Genomic DNA, 20,424 nt, shown 5'->3' with positions numbered 1-20,424 from the left:
CTAGGAACTGCTTAACATATATTGGAGACATCTTTTTTCTTTATTGGAGTGGAACAAACAATTCAAATTATAAAATTTGTTTTTGGTAACACCAATTTAGGCATAAAGAGCTCAATGGTAAACTTCTTGGCCTTTTTAGCATGAATATTTTAAAATATGTACTGCTTACAATTTATGGACAACACGGTCATCAAGTTACAAGGTTACTAGAAACCAAGCGGGAGGCCATAAGAAGTATTCTGGGCCAGTAAATATATAGAGGAAAGAGGTTCCAACAACACTAGCGACTGAGTCTAAAACTGAATTGGCTTATAAAAATCTTGGAGTATTTATTATTGTTATTGCAACAAACCTCTTCATCTGAATCTGAATGGCTACATCCTCCCCACCGCCCACCTCCAATCCAGGACTGGGAAGCAATTCTGTCCGCTTCCTGCGCACAGAAAAGGCTGCAGTTCCCAGGTGGCCAGTGCAGATCCTTGGCCTCTTTCAAAAGCAAAAGATTACTGGCCCACCTGGCACCCTACCTCAAATATGAAGGGAGGTTTCTATGCACAGAAATGACAGGATTGAAGCAGAGTCGGGGCCGAGACCTCGGAACACAATGCGTGCCTGGACTCAGTGCTCTTCCCAAGCCTAAACTCTAGTCCCTGTTAAAAGGCAAAACCAGCCCAATCCCCAGTGCAGCAAAAGGACAAAGGGGCCAGTGAGCCTTTCCCAAGGAGCCCCACCATCAACCTGCCGCTGGGATTAGGGCCACCGAGCCCTGGAGAGCATCTGCCCTGATACTGCACCGGGCCAGGTCCCTGTGGCAGGGGCAGAAAAGCGCTCTGCTACAGCGTGGGGAGCCCCAGGCGCGTGGCGCGCAACCCCGTCACCCACTGAGATCCTAGGCGAATCCTGGAAGGCAATAAACTGAGAGCTGTCCCTGGGGAATCCTGTTTCCCAACCCCGCCTCAGTCAGTAGAGAAAAATAAAACGCTGGCAACAAGTGGGAGTCGAAGCCCCCGCAACCCGAGCGGGCTGGCCAGGGTGCCGGCAGAGCCGGAGGGGACACACTCAGGGTCCCGAGGCTCTTGTCACTCCTGCGCCCCACCCATCGTCCTGCGACCCCCTAGCCCAGCCTGCGGGGTTGGGGACTGAGGGGGATCAGAGCCCCATGCAGCCCCGAAGAGCCACCGCGGAGACCCCGGGCGGCCCGCCCGCCTGCGCACTCACTGCTGCATTCGTCATCTGCACAGAATTTGTGCTTCCAGAAGCGCTGGCCGGTGCTCGGGTCCAGTTGGCCCAGCACTCGCCAGGTCGGACAGAGCACGAACAGCCAGAAGAGCAGCCCCGGTGCTGCAGCCATGTTGTGGTCACATCGGGGAGCCGGTGACGCTGTGGAGTAGGCTGCTGCGGGCGTCGGGGCTCAGGGGGCGGGTGGGTAGCGAGGCGCGGAGGGGCGGTGCCCGGGAAGGCTTCAGCCTTTCCCGGTTGACACGTCAGCAGGGATATATGGGGGTCGATGCACTGGCTCTACTGGGGAACGCACGGAGCCAGAGCTCCCCGTCCTTCTCTAGTGGAGACCTTCTCCTCAACTGAAGACCTTCTCCTCTAGTCACTGCCATGGCAACTAGGACTCTCTTTCTCGTCCAATCACCTGCCTTTGCTTCTGTGCCCTCAGAAGCCACCCTCTGCGTGATTCCATTTGTCACCCACCCATCCCCCGCCACTCCACCAACTGGTCCTTTCTGGCTTTCCTCAATGTCTCATTTCTGGTCCATCCTGAACTAGCCTACTCCACTTCACCATCACTCCCATCCCCCATTCCAGGTCTGGTACCTCCTTTTCTGAACTACCAAATCCCACCCATGACTTGTGAGAGCTAGTCTATGGTTTCCAAGCTCCCTCCCCTTCAAACTCCTAGAGGTTCCTTGAAGCCCCACCCCAAGATCCCTCTGATTAGGAAAGGGGAAAGTGGGAAAGTGAATGGAACTGTGAGTGAGGGTGTAAACTGGAGACTATGGCCTGCTTTTTTTAAGGCGGGGACAAGTGAGGGCAGAGAGATGGACAGTAGTCTTCGGGCTAAGATCTTGAGATTCTTATCTTTATCCATAAGGGAAGAAATCATTTAATTCAACAGCATATTTTTAACTTTCATTTTGTGCTACCATTCTTGCCAGATGCTGGACAAAGCCCTAGCATGGTGTTAGAGTGGATGAAAATCAAAAGACAAGATATCTGGTCCTGGTCCGAAAAAGTCCACAACTTAGTGGGAACCAACTGTCAAAACCGAGTGTCAGAGAAGAAAGCTATTAGCTAACATTTCTTGAACACTTTCTTTATCTCCAGTTGTTATTCTGAAGGTTTTATACATATCAATTCATTTAATCTTCATAACAATAGTACCTTACAGTAGTAGTAGGTCCTATTCCAATCCTTATTTTAGAGTAAATTGAGGCAGTCACACATCCAGTGAGTAATGGAGCTAAGTTTCAAACCCAAGGAGTAGACTCCATTTCATCACAACCCATCAACTAACAAGCAAATGTTGTACTTTCTGACAAAAGGAGCAAAATCTGATTTAAATCATAATATAGCTGAATTACTGATATGTACAGTTAAGAGGGGGAAAGGCACAAGCTAGCCAGCCCAAGGAAGAGTGTCTGCAATGCTCCCATCCTTGGTGGAGTCATTCTCATTTGTCTGTGACCAAGGGCTTGTTACTATAGTCTCTGCTAAATTTATTCATCAACCTGCAACAATGAACCCATCAGTTGTTTCCCCAAATTAACTGAATCTTTAAAACTTAGAGAAAAGAATGTAGTCCACCATGTTCATAATGTTAAATAAAGAAAACAATGGAAAAAAGGTGTGCACAAACATTTGTCTACAGGGGCCATGAGAAGTCCCCGTTGGTCCAGTGTACTTCTGTGCTTTCTGGAGAACCAGTGGATCATAGAGAGGAACTGAGTCATTCTTCATTTCTTTTCTACCATGTATTTATTATGTTATAAAATGTATCTAGTAGGCATCTCTAACAACATGTTGAAAACTGAACTCATTTTTCTCTCAAAATCTGCTCCTTTCAGTCTTCCCTATCTCAGAAATAAGAATGACAATTTAATTCCCATTATCCAGGTGCTCAAAGCCCAAAACTTACAAACCATCTTTGATCTCTTTTCTCTCACATTCCAACTCCAGTCCATTAGACAATATTATGTCTTTATTTTTATAATTTTATTGAGATATAGTTGACCTACAGTAAATTGCAAATGTTTAAGGTGTACAATTTGATAAGTTTTGACATGAATACACCCATGAGACTATCACCAAAATCAAAAGAGTCTTTCATCCTTCTTTGTAATCCCTCCCCTCTCCTTTTATGGCTGTCTCCAAACATCTCCTGTCATTATAGATTGTTTTGCATTTTCTAGAATTTGATATAAATTATACAGCATTTTATTTATTTATTTTTCTGACTTCCTTCTTTCCAAATAAGCATTTGAAACAGGCCCAGAATCTGAACACTCCTCTGCATCTGCTAAGCCAATATACAGGCTAAACCCACATCATTAGTTACCTGAATGATTTCCATAGCCTTCTTCTGTTCTTGCTTCTGCCCTCATTTTCCCCCAATATCTATTGTCCTGATGGCAACTAGAGTGATATTTTTAAATATAAATTTGATTGTCTCTCTCTCTCTTCAAAATCTTCCTGTAGCTTTCCATTTCCAAATAAAAGGCAATGAATTTAGCCAGGCCTGGTGGTACTCATCTGTAATCCCAGAAGCTCAGGAGGCTGTCAGGAGGATCCTGAGTTCAAAGCCAGCCTCAGAAATGTAGTGATTCCCTAAGCAACTCAGTGAGACCCTATCTCTAAATAAAATATTTTAAAAAAGACTGTGGGTGTTGCTCAGTGTTTAAGTGCCTCTGGGGGTTCAATCTCTGGTATCAGGAAAAAAAAAAGGAAAAAAAATCCATGACTTTATTATGGACTGCCCTGCCTTATTATGGACTGCTCTTAATCAATGTGACTCCCCTCATCCTTTTCTCCCCATTTCCTAACATTCTTCTCTTGCTCTGTTAGTTCCATTTAAATACACCAAGCCCACACCTGCTTCAGAGCATTTACACTTGCAACTTTGCCTCAACCTTAACTCCCCAAATCATCTGACTAGCTAACTACCCCCTCACTTTATCATGTCTTTGTAACAGTGGCATTTCATGTGATAAAGGCCTTCCCTGGCCACCCTACACAAAATAGAGCCTCTTGCCATGACTATCAAGCCCATCACCCTTCTTTCTCTTCAGACTTGCCTTACCACTTAGACTTCTCTTACTACTTGCCTTACATTTGTTTATCTACTTGACTGCTCCAACCCAACCTCAAACACAATTTCCAACACGAGCAGGAAATTAGTTGTTTTGTTCACTACTGTTACATCAGTGACTAGGGAAATGCCTAGAATGTATGAGAGAGTTAACAAATGATTTGTTGATAAACTCATGGTTCCAATGATATTATAAATATACTACACTATTAACCTAAACACATATATTAACTATTAAGCCCCCATATATAAATAGTACTGAGAGGACATAAGCTATGGGAACAAGGCATTTAAGGTCCACCTCTCAGCAGCATGCATCCTCAACTCCAGGAATGTACCCCTGAATGTTTGTGTTGAATAAAAACATAGTTGTTGTGGAGAGTAGTTGTTTGGTTACATGATACTGGAATATTTAAGCAGATATTTAAAAACTAGTTTTAATTTTTTCTTATTTTTCTTATTATAGAATATGGTATGTTGTAGAATTTTTCTTATTATAAAATAGAGATTAATGATAATTCATTGGTGGAAAAATCGGAATAGCAAAATGATCTAATTGCATATTATCTTCTTGATATTTACTTTGACTCATAATCAGATATAATTTTATATGCATAGTTAGTGCTTCCAGTTACTGAATAACTAGCTGCTTAGTTTGTAGAGTTTTCAATATTTTGATTTATCAGTGTCATTTTTTAAACTTATTGCTTTAAAGACATATTAACTAGTCTGGTGGATAATGAGAAGAAAATTTCTCAACTGGCCACAATAAGGTAGTGGGAGTTCTTTCTACTAGGATACATACAATTAGTGGATGAATCAGCATTCACTTTTACTCATAGCATTTAAATATGTGGCATTGATGTTTAATATAAGGTTATGTTAAAAACCTTCAGAAAAGTAACAGGATAGAATGTGGTGGTGAATCTTGGCATGGAGATAAATAATCTCAAGTGCATTATTCTTTAATACCTCAAAGAGAATTCTTACGGGGAAAGGGTTGAGTAATTGTTAAAGGTAAATGTATCCAGTTTGGGTGGAGGGGACATAAAATTGTAAGTATAAAGGGTTCCTAATGTCAGAGTACAATCTAAATGAGACAAGAAAAACATATCTGAAACAATTAATTGGCAGCATAATAACATATACCATTGGAAACTTGTGAAGGCACTTGCCTAGGAGCATTCAGAAGGCCTAACACTGCCGTTACCAGGAAGAACCTCATCTATTGTAAATGATGTGCCAGAGAATAGTGTTAAACATTATGGAGGACTAAATCTCTCCAAGAGGGGCAACAGATTTATCCTCGCATATGAAACATTGGAAAAAAGTGGACAAAATACAAACAACAACAGTTCTCAGATATTAGATAATAAGCAGCATAAGAGTGACCTCTAAGATAAAGTTAAGCATGAGAGATGAGTGCTAGGATTATCCCAATTTACTCCCTGGAAAGAATTTTTCAGGCCACATTCAGAGAAGGGAAACTCAAATAGAAAATCTCCTGAGTTGAAGAGATGGATTTTAAAGTCTGAAGAGACCGATGCAGCTAGAAGTCACAGATCAGAGTAAAGGAGAGAGTAGAGAACTGCAGAGGGAGAGAGAGTGTGTACATGTACTAGCTCTCTAGACATCTATGGAGAGTTCCCCTGAAGTCTGTGGCTAAGCAACAATGGGCACACATGTAAGGCCAGAGAAAGAATCTTCAGAAAGGAACAGGATAGAAGGTGGTGGTGATTGTTGGCATGGAGATCAATTTTTGTAATCACCAGCTGGAATGAAAAATCTATAATAAAAGGGCATCAAGTAACACAGTCAGTAAAAGGCAAAAATTAGCCCAAAATTGAAGGTAATTCCTGTCTAGCAGAATCTGAAAAAGATAAAAATGTTTCCAAGATAGTTCAGAAAAAAGCTGTACACAGCTCAAGAATATTTAAAAGAATACAAAATATGTTTCCAAGATAGTTCAGCAAAAAGCTGTACACAGCTCAAGAATATTTAAAAGAATACAAAATATCCAATACTCAACAAGGTAAATTCACAATGTTTGGAATCCAATAAAAATGTATGAGGCATGCAAAGAGGTAGGAAAATATAACCCATGTTGAAAAGAAAATTAATAGAAATGATCATTAATTACATTGTGATAGAGTTATTATACAAGGACATTAATACAGTTGTATACCATATGTTCAAGATGCTATGGAAAAGCATAAGCATGTAAAGGAGAAAAAAGAAGATATAAAAGTGATCTAATTCAAACTCAGATAAAACAATGGCTAAGGTGAAAATTACACTGAATGAGATTAACAGCAAATTCTACATTGAAGAAGTCAATATCAGCAAACTGAATATGCAGTGATAAAGACTCTCCAAAATGAAACACGGAGAAAGAGACTGAACTGAACAGAGCATCAGTATGCACAGCTTCAACCAGTCCAATATATGTGTTATGGTAGTTCCTAAAAGAGGTGAGAAAAACACATTTGAAGAAATAATAAATAAAAATGTTCCATATCTGATGAACACTCAGATTCACAAAGCTCAATGAACAAGAAAAATCATAAAGATGACACAAATATACACTAAATGCTTAAAACCAGTGCTAAGAAAAAAATTGAAAAGCATCTACAGAAAACAGATACCATTATGTACAAAGGAGTGAGAGTAAAATCTCAAAATTCATTCATGAACCATGCAAACCAGAAAACAGTACATCAATATTTTCAAGTGCTGAAAGAAAAAACACTGACATTTTAGAATTGCATTCCAAATGAAAATATATTTCAAAATGATGTAGTCTTTAATGCAAAAGAATTAAGTTGAACCCTACCCCACATAAAAATTACCTCAAAATGGACCACAGACATAAATGTAAGAACTCAAAATGGACAACACATATATATGTAAGAACCAAAACCAAAAGTAAGAAAGCATAAGTAAATCTTGGAGTAGACAATGACTTCGTAGTTAAGACACCAAAGGCCCAAGCAACAAAAGAAAAAATAATAAAGTAATTAACTTCATCAAATTTAAAACTTTTAAAGGCTACCATCGAAGAAAGTGAAAATACAATCATAGAAGAAAATATTTACAATTCATATAGTTAGAATATAACTACCTAGAATATATAAGCAATTCTTATTGTTCAATATGAAAAGACAAATGGCAAGAAATTAGAATAGACATTTCTCCCAAGAAAATAAGCAAAAGCCAATAAGCAAATGAAAGGATACCCAGCACCATTAGGGAAATGTACAACCTCAGTGAGATACTACTTCACATCTATTAAGATGGTTATAATCAAAAAGGTAATAATAAGTTGGCAAGGATGTGGATCAATGGGAGCCCTCACACACTACTGGTAGGGATAGACTACAGACCTAAATGTAGCAGCTAAACCTCTACAACTTCTGGAAGAAAATATAAAAAGCTGCTTGGCAGAGACTCTCTCAGCCTCATGCTCTCTTTTTTTTTTCTCTCTCTCCTCTCAGAAATAGATCAGACTTAAAAACTTTGTCTCATGCTGGGCGTGGTGGTACATACCTGTAATACCAGTGGCTCAAGAGGCTGAGGCAGGGGGATTGCAAATTCAAAGCCAGCCTCAGCAAAAGTGAGGCACTAAGCAACTCAGTGAGACTCTGTCTCTAAATAAAATACAAAATAGGACTGGGGATGTGGCTCAGTGGTGGTATGCCCCTGAGTTCAATCCCCAGTACTAAAAACAACAACAACAACAAACTTTGTCTATTCTATATTCATTGTTATGGAAATGCAAAGGTAAGCTGACAGACTAGGACAAAGTATTGGCAAAACATATATCTCTCAAGAGAATGATATCTAGGATACACAAATGATTCTTGCAACTTACTAATAAGAAAAATGACCCAATTTGAAAGGATGGGCAGAAGATTTTTTCTTCACCAAAGTAGATACAAATATGGTGAATGTGCACATGAAAGGATATCCAACATAATTTGAAATGTAAATCAAAACTGCAGTGTTATTACACATACAGTAGGATGGACAAAATTTAAGACTGATCATAACAAATGTTGACAAAGATGAAGACTATGGTATCTCTCTTAGAACTGCAGACTATAACATGTAGTACAAACAATGGCACAAACTGTTAGAAAACTGTTTGGCAGTTGCTTTAAAAATTAAATCACATCTGTCGAGATATTTACTCCAGAGAAATAAAAGCATACATCCACACTGAGACTTGTGCACAACTATTCATGGTGGTTTTATTTGTAATAGTCAAAAAATCCCCAATGTTGGACTGTGGGAACATGTCATGCCTCAGAACCCTTATACTCATATTAACCACATAGTAGACATTTGATTACTAACTATTCCATGGATGTAGAGATTGATTTTTTTACTGTTAATAGAACTTCTCTTTTATTAAATATAACAGCCAAAAGAAAATCACATATAGCACAATGAATTATCACAATGTAAACATATCCACTAAACCCTAACCCAGGTCAAGAAATTGGACATCAAATGCACCTTCATGAGCCCTCTCTCATTGCTCCCCTAATTATTCCCTCCGCTCCCCCAGAGTTAGGCACTATTTTAACTTCTAATAACAAGGATTAGTTTTGCCTGTTTTGTTACTTTATTCAGTGTAATCATACACATGTGTTCTTTGGTGTGTGGCTTTTTTAGCTCCATATGTATTTTTATAAGATTTATCCAAGTTGTTGAATGTGAATGTACTTCTTATTTTCATTGCTTAATAATTTTCCACTGTATAAATATAACCTGGTTTCCTTAAAAAAAAAATCCCCAATGTATATCAATAGGAAAATAGATAATAAATTTTGGAAACATACTTAGCAAGAATAAAGAACTATTGATAATAGCAAAAACAGGGAGATTCTGAATGAAATAAACTAGAAAAAAAGTAATATGCATTGAAAAATTTGTTTTTTTTGTACTCCCTAGTACAAATATCCAAGGGTGCTCTACTGCTGAGCTACATCCCCAGCCCTTTTTTAATTTTATTTATTCATTTATTATTATTATTATTATTATTATTATTATTATTATTATTATTACTATTATTATTTTTTGCTATCAGAGATGGAACTCTTGGGAATTCAACCACTGAGCCACATCCCCAGCCCTCTTTTGTATTTTATTTAGAGATAGGTCCCACTGAGTTACTCAGGGCCTCGTTAAGTTGCTAAGGTTGGCTTTGAACTCCCAATTCTCCTGTTTCACCATTCTGAGCCACTGGGATTACAGGTGTGTGCCACCATGCCCAGTTTACTTTTTATTTTGAAACAGAGTCTGGCTCAGTTCCCCAAGTTTACCTCAAACTTGCGATCCTCCAGCCTCAGCCTCCTAAATATCTGGGATTACAGACTCTGCCACCACCTCCCAGCAGATTCAATTATATTTAAAGGTAGAAAGTTATAAACCAGGTGAATCCTAGAAAGGTCTTAGTAAAAAATTAATAAAAGTAAGAGCACTATGCTTGGTCACAATATGGTAAGTCAGAAAATGACAACAAATATCCATTTTCTTTCAGGTTGACCAGAACAATATCATTTCTCAATGGATTTCAAAGGGTCTCCTTCCTTCTTTCCTTGCCCTCCCTCCCTTCCTTTCTGAGTTTTGGCGTGTGTGTGTGTGTGTACATCATCTTCTGTGCCAGTGTAAGAGGTTTAGGCAATGGATCAACCTTTACACCTGTGCCTAAGGACCCCAATCTTGGATCTATCTCCAAGGGTGGAAGTGACTCTAGATCCTCATTATAATCTCAAGAGTGGGAACTCCTAAAAAATAAACAGGTCTTTCTTGGTAACACCAGTTTCCTCTTTGGTAAGAGTTAGTGTAGTGGGAGGGTGGCAAGGGCCCTACCCTGCCACAAAATAAATGCTAAAATGTATTTTGGTACAAATTGTAAACACTAAAGAGTTAAAAGTAAGAGATGAGTCTTGGGATTTGAGTTAGACCTGGATAAGTACATAGGATTCAGATTCTAAAAAGAGAATAAAAGGCAAGTGAAGTAAACAGCATAAGAAAGACTCAGCAGAAAGAAATATGTTTAAAGGACAGTAAAGACACCTCATTTTGCTAAGAGGAAAGGATTCTATAAAGGATGACATATTTGTGTGCTTAGGTCAGATTATGAAATTCCTTGAAAATCAAGCATAAGGATTTAGACTTAATAGAATAAAAATGCAGAAAATATTAGACTTTAAGTAAAGGGATCATATAACTTAAGTGGAGTTTAAACAAGTATCTTGTCCTTAAATCCAGAGAAGATGGAGTTTTAGGCTGGGCATGACCAGTAGGGCTGAGGCATTCCCCACAATTAAAAAGTCATGTCGAAGTGTACTGTACTAATGGGAGTGAGTCATATACAAGGCAAGGACTTCTGCCAGCATCTACTGTTTGTCTAGCCCTGACAAATATTATTCTACTTTCAACTGTACAAAGAAAGAAACTCAAACATCTGAAATTGCCACTAATATATGGCATGTATATGAGTTCCTGTTTCTGGTTCTGCCTAATTTACCTTGGCATTCTTTTCATTGAGGTCAAATATTTGGTGTGTTGAAATAAATGCAGAACAGATAATGGGGACATGTGGCCTATACATCTCAATTTCCACAGTGCACTGTTTGGCTTTTTTTTAATATTTATTTTTTAGTTTTCAGCAGACACAACATCTTTGTTTGTATGTGGTGCCGAGGATCGAACCCGGGCCGCACGCATGCCAGGCGAGCACGCTACCACTTGAGCCACATCCCCAGCCCTGAACTTTTTGGCTTGATCCATTTAGTTTTCAGAAATATAAATTACTTCCTTACCAGAACAATAGCAGAGGTAAGGAATATAGCCAAAAGGATTGTAGTAAGAGTCAGAAGTCTAATTGTGTGACTATAGGCAAATCATTAACTTTTCTGAGTCTCAGATATTTCATCTATACAAATATGGGTCAAAGTTAAAATTGTATAGTTCATTTTTTAAGAAGAAAATGAGATAATATATGAAAGATTGCCCATTTATGTGGTTTAAATAATTAAACAGCAAAATCCTGGCTGTTACAGCCAATATAGACAATTGACAAAGCAACAAAAGTCTTGGCAATAAATGCTTTCATCACTAAGGAGCCATTTTTAGATAGTGCCTACTCTGGAAACTGTTCTCTTCTCACTGAAATAAGTAAGGCTGATCACAAGCACCTCTTGGAGGAGACAGGGAGAGTGGAGGAGAAAATATGTTCTTTGGGATAACATATAGTCTACCAGAGCATACATTGAAGCAAAGCAAGCCCTCCTGAATCTTCAGCATTTTAACTGATGCATGCAGTATAAAATTAGAAACAGGATCATAAACACTATTATGAAGACTATACTCAGTGGGGGACACTGATCAAACATATATGGGAAAGTAAGTTCTCTGCGATTAGTATGAAAGCTCAGTCTTACCCAAATCCACATGAAATTTGAAATGGTTTGGAATACATAAGAGGATCAGTGAATGACATCAAACCCAAATGATGAAATAGAGAATCTGAACATGATCTTTCTCTTATTTCTCACTGATCCCTTAGAACCACCAATAGAAATATAATATTAACTCTACATGTAAATTAAATTTTCTAGAAGTCATATTTTAAAAAGTAAGACAGATGAGCTTCATTTAATAATACATTTTACATAATTCAATATATTCAAAATGTCATCCTTTTAACTTGTAATCAAAATAAAAATAAAACAGTTATTTTACACTCTTCATAATAAGTCTTTGATATCTGACTTATGGCACATCTCAGTTCAAACTGGGCACATTTAAAGACAGTCGCAGCATAAGAAAGTAGGGATTGTAAATTAACACTAGGTCATATCATACATTTGCACTTATTTTAAAGAAAAGCCAAGTTTATACGTATGTTTTAGGTTTTAAAATAATTTTGGCCAACCTCTCTTGATACTTACACAGAAGTGAGAAAAGATGATTGAAGGTATCTCAACATCCCTCTTTTTTTTTTTTTTCACTCAGAGGTTAAGATTTCTGTTGCAATAGCTAGGGATTGCATTGTCATTTCAGATGAATCTCAAGTCTGTAATCAAAAAGTGTAAATCATCATTAGGTTCTTACACTTGTCATTCTTTTATTATTTTTCATTTTTATCTTAAATATATTTACTTCTTGACAAACATAAAGAAATAAAGAATTATATTTAAATGGATAATAAAACAATTTGACTGCATATAATCCCTTTTCATTTTAGGTAGACCTACTGGTACAAACAAGTCACCTGGGTGGTCTATTTTTCTTTGGTAACAGGGATTGAACTCAAGGGCTCTAGACCACTGAGCCACATCTCCAGCCCTATTTTGTATTTTATTTAGAGATAGGGTCTCACTGAATTGTTTAGGGCCTTACTTTTGCTGAGGCTAGCTTTGAACTCAGGATCCTCCTGCCTCAGCCTCCAGAGCCACTGGGATTACAGGCATGCAGTACTCACCCGGCACCTGCTCTGTTCTCCTACTTAACTGCAACTGTGTTTTCCTTGCAGTTAAGGAAGAGACCTTGGTAGATTACTTCTTTGCACCAGGGTTTCTTGACAGAACTCTATTGGTACTTTGGTTTGGACTCTTCCTTCTAGCTGAAGGTTATATACTATCTATGGGCCTGGCCAAAAAATGTTACTAGTTTCCTCAGTCATGGTGAAACAACAACAAAATGCCCCCAGGCATTTCTAAACTTCTCTTGATAAGATAGTATCACTCTCCCAGTTTGAGAGTCACTGCTTGAAACTTAAGTTAAACTCTGATCATTTAACAAAGCACCTTTAGTTGTAAGTATCCTTTATTTTGTAGTTTGCAAGTATTCTGTGTTTTGTAATTTCTCTTATCAGCTAAAAAGAAAGGATTATAAAAATCAACATTTAAGGCCGGGCTTCATGATGCACACTGTAATCCCAGTGGCTCTGGAGGCTGAGGCAGGAGGATCTTGAGTTCAAAGTCACCCTCAGCAATTTAGCAAGGCCTTTAGTAATTATGGATTCCCTATCTCAAAATAAAAAAAAAAATGTAAAAAAGGGCTGGTGATGTGGATCAGTGGTTAAGCACCTAGATTCAATCCCCTGTGCCCATCCTCCACAAATCAACATTTTAAAAACCAGAAGCACTAAAACATCAAAGAAACCCAAAGGCCCTTGTAAACATGACTGACTTTGCTTCAAAGGTTTTTTGCTTTTTGTTTTCCACTTCAAGTTAACACTACCTTTAAAAAAAATCACATTTTTGAATTTATTTTTTCCTAACATCTAAGAGGGATCTTACATTTTTCTACTTCCCTTTCCAAGACTATTCCCTCTTTTGCACTGTGTAATCTTAAATTTAAATCTGAATTAGTTGCATTGATTTTCCTTTGTGTTAATAGTCAAATTATGATACAATTTGAATTATTGAAATGCATATGGAGGGGTTTATTTTCTTATTTTTAATGAAAACTCATGTTTTTAAAATTAGCACCTAGGGGACTATAGGTGGAGACTTAATATGTAGAGTCATCAGCATGATAACTGTAATTAAATAAACACAAATCAGTTCATGATAGCTGATTTCATTTACCATTATAATCAACTTTATCCTCTATAAAACAGCACAATTAGTCCTAAATTGACATTCACTAATTGTATATTAGAGTTTCAAGGAAAACACTGAAGAGTTAGTGACTATCATAATGATTGAGATGTGTTTTGACATCAGTAATTATTATTATTTTTAAGATGGGGGTCTTGCTATGTTGCCTAACCTGATCTTTAACTCCTGGACTCAAGCAATCCTCCTGGCTTGGCCTTCTGAGTAGTTAGGACTACAAGTCACCAAACCAGCCCAGTAATATTGTTTAGTAGATCTCTTTTTGGACACTAAAATCACTACTAATATGATTGTATATGTTTGAAATTGGTTTTATGAGCAACATACAGATTTGATGCAATTCCCATCAAAATACCCACAAATTGGTGTGAACATACTTTGTATACAACCAGAGATATGAAAAACTGTGCTCTATATATGTAATATGAATTGTAATGCATTCTGTTGTTGTCATATATATATTTAAAATAATAATAATAATAATAATAATAATAATAATAATAAATGTCATTTTTCCAGAACTAGAAAAAACAGTCCTGAAATCCATTTGGAAGAATAAAATATTCAGAATAGCCAAAATGATTCTAAGTCAATAAAGCAAGCTGGAGGCATCATCACAACACCTGACTTCAAATTATACTACAAAGCTATTGAAATAACCATTGCATGGCTCTGACATAAAACCAGATACATAGACCAATGGGAGAGAAGAGAAGACACAGAAAAAGATCCAACACAGTCCATAGTCATCTGATCCTTGACAAAGGTGCCAAAACATATTGGGAGAAAAGACAGGCTTTTAAACAAATGGTGCCAGGAAAATTGGTTATCCATATGTAGACAAATAAGACTAGACCCTGTACAAACTTGAAAGAGATCAAAAGCCCAGGAATTAGACCAGAAACTATGCAAATCCTTGGAAGAAAATATAGGTTTGAGACTCCAGCATATAGGTACAGGCAATGACTTTCTTATTAGAACTCCTAAAGCTCAGAAAATAATGTCAAAAGTTAATAAACAGAATGGCATCAAATTAAAAAGCTTCTGCACAGCAAAGGAAACAATTAGTAACATGAAGAAAGAACCTACAGAATGGGAGAAAATATTTGCTAACTACTCTTTTTTTTTAAAGAGAGAGAGAATTTTTTAGTATTTATTTTTTAGTTTTTGGCAGACACAACATCTTTGTTTGTATGTGGTGCTGAGGATTGAACCTGGACTGCATGCATGCCAGGCAAGCGCACTACCACTTGAGTCACATCCCCAGCCCTGCTAACTACTCTTTTGACACAGGATTAATATCCAGACTATATAAAAAACTTTAAAAAACTTAACATCAAAACCTCAAATAACCTAGCTTAATTGGGCAAATGAATTAAACAGATACTTCTCAAAAGAAGAAATAAAAATGGGCAACAAATCTATAAAAATGTTCAACATCATTAGCAATTAGGGAAATGCAAATCAAAACTACAGTGAGCTTTCATCTCACTCTAGTCAGAATAGCAGCCATCAAGAATGCAAAAGATATGGGGCTGGGGTTGTGGCTCAGCAGCAGATCGCTTGTCTAGCACGTGCGAGGCTCTGGGTTCGATCCTCGGCACCACATTAAAAATAAATAAATAAAAATAAAGGTATTGTGTCCAACTACTTAAAAAATAAGAATATGAACAATAATAAATGCTAGAGAGAATGTGGAGAAGAAGGGACACTTTTTTCTCTGTTGATAGGATTTTAAATGAATATAATCACTATTGAAATCAGCATGGAGGTTCCTCAAAAGACTAGGCAGGAAACCACCATATAACCCAGCTATACAACTAATCAATGTTTATGCTAAAGAATTAAAGTCATAATACTAGAGTAGTACATGCATACCCATGTTTATAGCAGCACAGTTCACTATGGAACCAAACTAGGTGTTTATCAAGGATGAATAAATAAAGAAAATGTGGCATATACACACAATGGAGCTTTATTCAGCCATGAAGGTGAATTATGTCATTTGCTGGAAAACGGATGAAACTTGAGAACATTCTGTTACACAAAATAAGCTAAACTCATAAGGTCAAGGGAGCATATGTTTTCTCTCGTATGTAAAAGCAAGAGAGGAAAAAGGAAAAGAAAAGTGAAAATCAAAAGGAGATCAGTAGAGTGTAGGAAAGGGACCAGGAGAGGGAGGAGTGAAGGGAAAATACTGGGGAATGATATTGGCCAAACTGTAGTGTTATATTGTGCATGTGGAAATATGTAACGACAAATACTGCCATGATTTACGACTATAATGTATCACAAAAAAAAAAATGGAAAAAATAAAAGAAAGCAAACAAAAAGAACAAAATTGATTTCATGTATGTATGTATGTATATACACAGCTTAGCCAAACATTTGTTGTGAGCATAAACATTAATTAATATTCTGGAACAGTGATGAGCAAATCATAGCTGTCAGCCTGACACTGTTTTTTTAAATTGTTCTCTTTTTTCCTTTTTTCTCTTTCTTTTTTTTTATTCTTCTCTCTCACCCTCCCTCCCTCCCTCCCTCCCTCTCTCTCTCTCTTTCTTTCATATTTCCCAGGCTGGCCTGAACTCCTAGGCTCAAGTAATCTTCCTGCCTCAGCTTTCTGAGTAGTTGCGACTGTTGGAGCACACCACGGTGTCCAACAATAACACTTGCTTTTGTAAACAAAGTTTTATTAGAACACATTAGCTTATATTATTTACCCACAGTCTAGGCTGTTTTTGTGCTACACTGGCACTTGAGTAGCAATGAAGACTTGCCTACAAAGTCTAATATATTTATTATCAGTCTCTTTTCAGGAAAAGTTTGTTGATCCCTGATTAGATTATAAATTAAAGTCAGCAGAATAAATACATAAACATTTCTTTTCTTATGAAGAAAATTGGCTGTATGAAATGAGATAAATGATCTGTTAATTGCCAAGATAAATGCCTCTTCCTTATAGAAAGTGTGTATTCAGGACTAGAAATCTTGACACTGTGTCATGTCAAATGTAGGAAAAAACCTGGCAGTTCATTTTGATGAGAGTTAAGAAATTTCTTTTCCAGGACATTTTGAGGTGTATCTAAACTTTGTAGATAATACAGGGAAGAACATTTTAATCTGCAAATAGATTATGTTCATTATTAGTTTGTAATCATTTCACAACTATCATATAATATTAAAGCATCATAGGAGACTACCTATTGGATTGTAATAGAAACTTTTATGACTCTAGACATTAACTTGTATTTTTCTAGTTAATGTAGACCCATACTTTTAAGCTAGTGCTGTTGGTAAAATATATGATTACTTAAGTCTGACTGCCTTACTAATTTTGACCAGTTTATTTTTCAGATATCCATTTTGGGGTTTACTCTTTCAATTAATTTTGGGTTCCATGGGCAATGAAATTGTTGTGGAGTATGTAAGATGTTGCAGTTTCTATGTAAGTTCACCTAAGTGCCTCTACCACTATTGATGGGCAAGGATATAAGTAATTTAGTACTTTTACTTGAAACTGTTATAGATCTACTGTACTGGATTTGTTTTCCTGACAAAAAAGAGTATAAAACTAAAAAAACTAAACATTTTCAGGTATTAATTTCAGACATGACTGTAGGCCTGGTGCACAAAACACACTTATACAGGGAGAAGAAGCTCAAGTAAGATGGTGGTCATACTGAGTTAAGGAGAAAATTATCAAAGTGCAAGATTATCATAGTGGTTGGAATTTTGTGGACAAGAATGTCTGAGTTATGTATGGTGGGTGCAATGTGATTATGTGTGTGTGTTAGAGAGAGAACACTAAAAGCCTGGAGGAAATGCATTTTTGATAGGAATGTACCAGATGAGACTCTTTAAGGCTTAGCAGAGTTTGACTGCTATAAAGACTGAAGATGATGCTAAATGGCAATGTTGGAAGAAATTAGGTTTCCAGCAGAGTCAGGTTGCAGCAGCTTCACTAATATATCAGGTAATTAATTAAGAGTTCAGAAATAAGCCTTAGCAAAAAGAACCACACACAAAAGAGTAAAGGGAAAATGGTAGACCTACATTTGAAACCAAAATTGATTCATGCTAAAAATGTATGTGGCAGCCAGAAAGGAAAAAGGAAAAGAAAGGTGTGTGTGTGTGAAAGGAATCTCACAACAATCAAAGGGAGATCAGTAGAATAGAGGAGAGAGATCAGGGGAGAGAGGAAAGCAGGTAAAAGAGAAATACTCGAGAATGATATTGGCTAAGTTTTATCACTATATTGTACATATGTATTAAAACATAACAACAAATCCCACCATTATGTACAAGTATAATGCACCATGAAATAAGGAAAAAAAGAAAAATACCAAACCTAGCCAGGCGCGGTGGAATATGCCTATAATCCCAGTGACTCAGGTGGTTGAAGCAAGAGGATCATGAGCTCAAAGCCAGCCTTAGTAAATCAAGGTGCTAAAGCAGCTCAGTAAGACCCTGTCTCTCAAAATACAAAATAGGTCTGGGGATATGGCTCAGTAATTGAGTACCCTGAGTTCAATCTCTGGTACCAAATAATAATAATAATAATAATAATAATAATAACAACAACAACAACAACAACAATAATACCAAATCAAATATGATCAAAACAATTCACCAGTAATTAGCCTGCATGACACATAAAACAGAATATCCTTTATAGGAAGACAACATAATCCAGACTTCCTATGATGTATCATCTATAAATGACCAGAATATAATTAAATTTTTTTTTTGCTATCAGGGATTGAACCAGGGGTGCTTAACCATTGAGCCAGAACCTCAGCCCTTTTTTGCATTTTATTTAGATACAGGGTCTCATTGAGTTGCTAAGTGCATCCCTTAGTTGCAGAGGCTAGCTTTGAACTCTTGATCCTCCTGCCTTAGCCTCCTGAGTTGCTGGGATTATAGGCATGTAGAATATCATTAAATTTTGCCAGAATGCAAAGCAGATAGAAAAATGAGAACCACAAAAGAAAATATCACATATAAAAAAAGTTCCGTGAGCTGACCCAGATGTTAGGATTAGCAGAAAAAAAAATTAAATAGTTTTTATAACTAATTTCAAGGAGTTAAAGAAAAGCTTAATCATAATGAATAAGTAGATATGGGTGTCAACATATAAATGAAAAATTTCTTTTAAAAGAAATAAAAAGTATAGTATTTGAAATAAAAAATTCATGAAACAAATCTATCATCAGATTGTATAGTGCAAAAACAGCAAAAAGTTAACTTGGAGATAGACCAATAAAAATTATCTGGTCTAAAAATCAGAAAGAAAAAAATAGAGACTTGGTTACTATCAGTACAAAGTGACCTAACATACATATAATTAGATTTCTAGAAGAATAGAGGCATAAATTGTACAGAAAAAAATATTTAAGACAATGATGGCTAAAATTATCCCAAATTAACAAAAAAGATGTTAACAGATTTAGGAAACTCAGTGAATACTAAGGTTAGTTACAAAGCAAATCACATCTAGATGCATCAGAGTCAACTGTAAATAATCAATTAGGAGGAAAAAGGTCTTGAAGGCAATTAGAAAAAAGTGGTGTGCTATGCATTGGTAAAAATGACTAAAATGATAGCTGACTTCTTATCAGAAATGAGAGGTTAAAGTTAACGGAAAGGTTTAAGGTGCTAGAAGACAAACACCGCTAATCCAGGATAAATACTCTTCAAAATTGAAAGCAGAATAGACATTTTCAAATAAATAAAAAGTAAGAAAATTCAATACCAATAGATCTCTACTATGAACAATGCTAAAAGAACCTCTTCAGGATAAAAGGAGATGATCCACCAGGTAGAAACAGATGCACTGTGTGTTTTAGTTCACTGTGTAATAAACTTAATGGTTTAAAATAAAAATTCTTTGTTATTTCTCCTGATTCTATGATTTGGTTTTACATAACCTGATGGGTCCTTTGCTCTAGGTATTTATTACTGCTTATGTGGTTTCCTTTAGCAGGGATTGTTTAACCAAAGGTAGAACTGATAAAATAGCTTCCTTTACATGTCTGCTAGCTCAACTGGTTGGGTCAGCCTTATCTCCTCAAATGCTTTTAGTCATTCAGTCATTCTAAAATTTTTTATTTGTTGATTAGATAACTAGAGGATAAAAGTAGAAGGTATACACCTTCCCAAGGTGTTAGGTTAGGATTGGCATGGCATCACTTTCACTGAAAATATATTTTGTTCATTAAAACAAGGCAAAAGACCAGCCCGGACTCAGAGGGTGGGAAAATAGATATTACTTCATAATGAGAAGCAACATGATACAGGAATGTGAAGAATTTGGGCTAGATATTTTTAAAGACAATGCACCATAAACAGAAATGAAAAGTACTAGAAATAGTAAAATGTAGGTAAATATAAAAGGCAATATGTATACATATTTATTCTTTTAATTTCTTGGAAACATGACTAAGGTAAAAAACATAATGTATACAGCTG

The 20,424-nt window shown here is 36.7% G+C and overlaps 1 pseudogene; it reads right to left on the bottom strand.

Moving 5' to 3' along the window:
- LOC143640273 (transport and Golgi organization protein 1 homolog) overlaps positions 1–1,351 on the bottom strand; it is a 39,877-nt pseudogene extending 38,526 nt beyond the window's left edge.
- Positions 1,352–20,424: the final 19,073 nt, after the last annotated feature.

The sequence above is a fragment of the Callospermophilus lateralis genome, unplaced genomic scaffold (genome assembly GCF_048772815.1).
Source record: "Callospermophilus lateralis isolate mCalLat2 unplaced genomic scaffold, mCalLat2.hap1 Scaffold_160, whole genome shotgun sequence".
Lineage (NCBI taxonomy): Eukaryota > Metazoa > Chordata > Mammalia > Rodentia > Sciuridae > Callospermophilus > Callospermophilus lateralis.
This window is presented reverse-complemented; position numbering and strand designations above follow the sequence as displayed.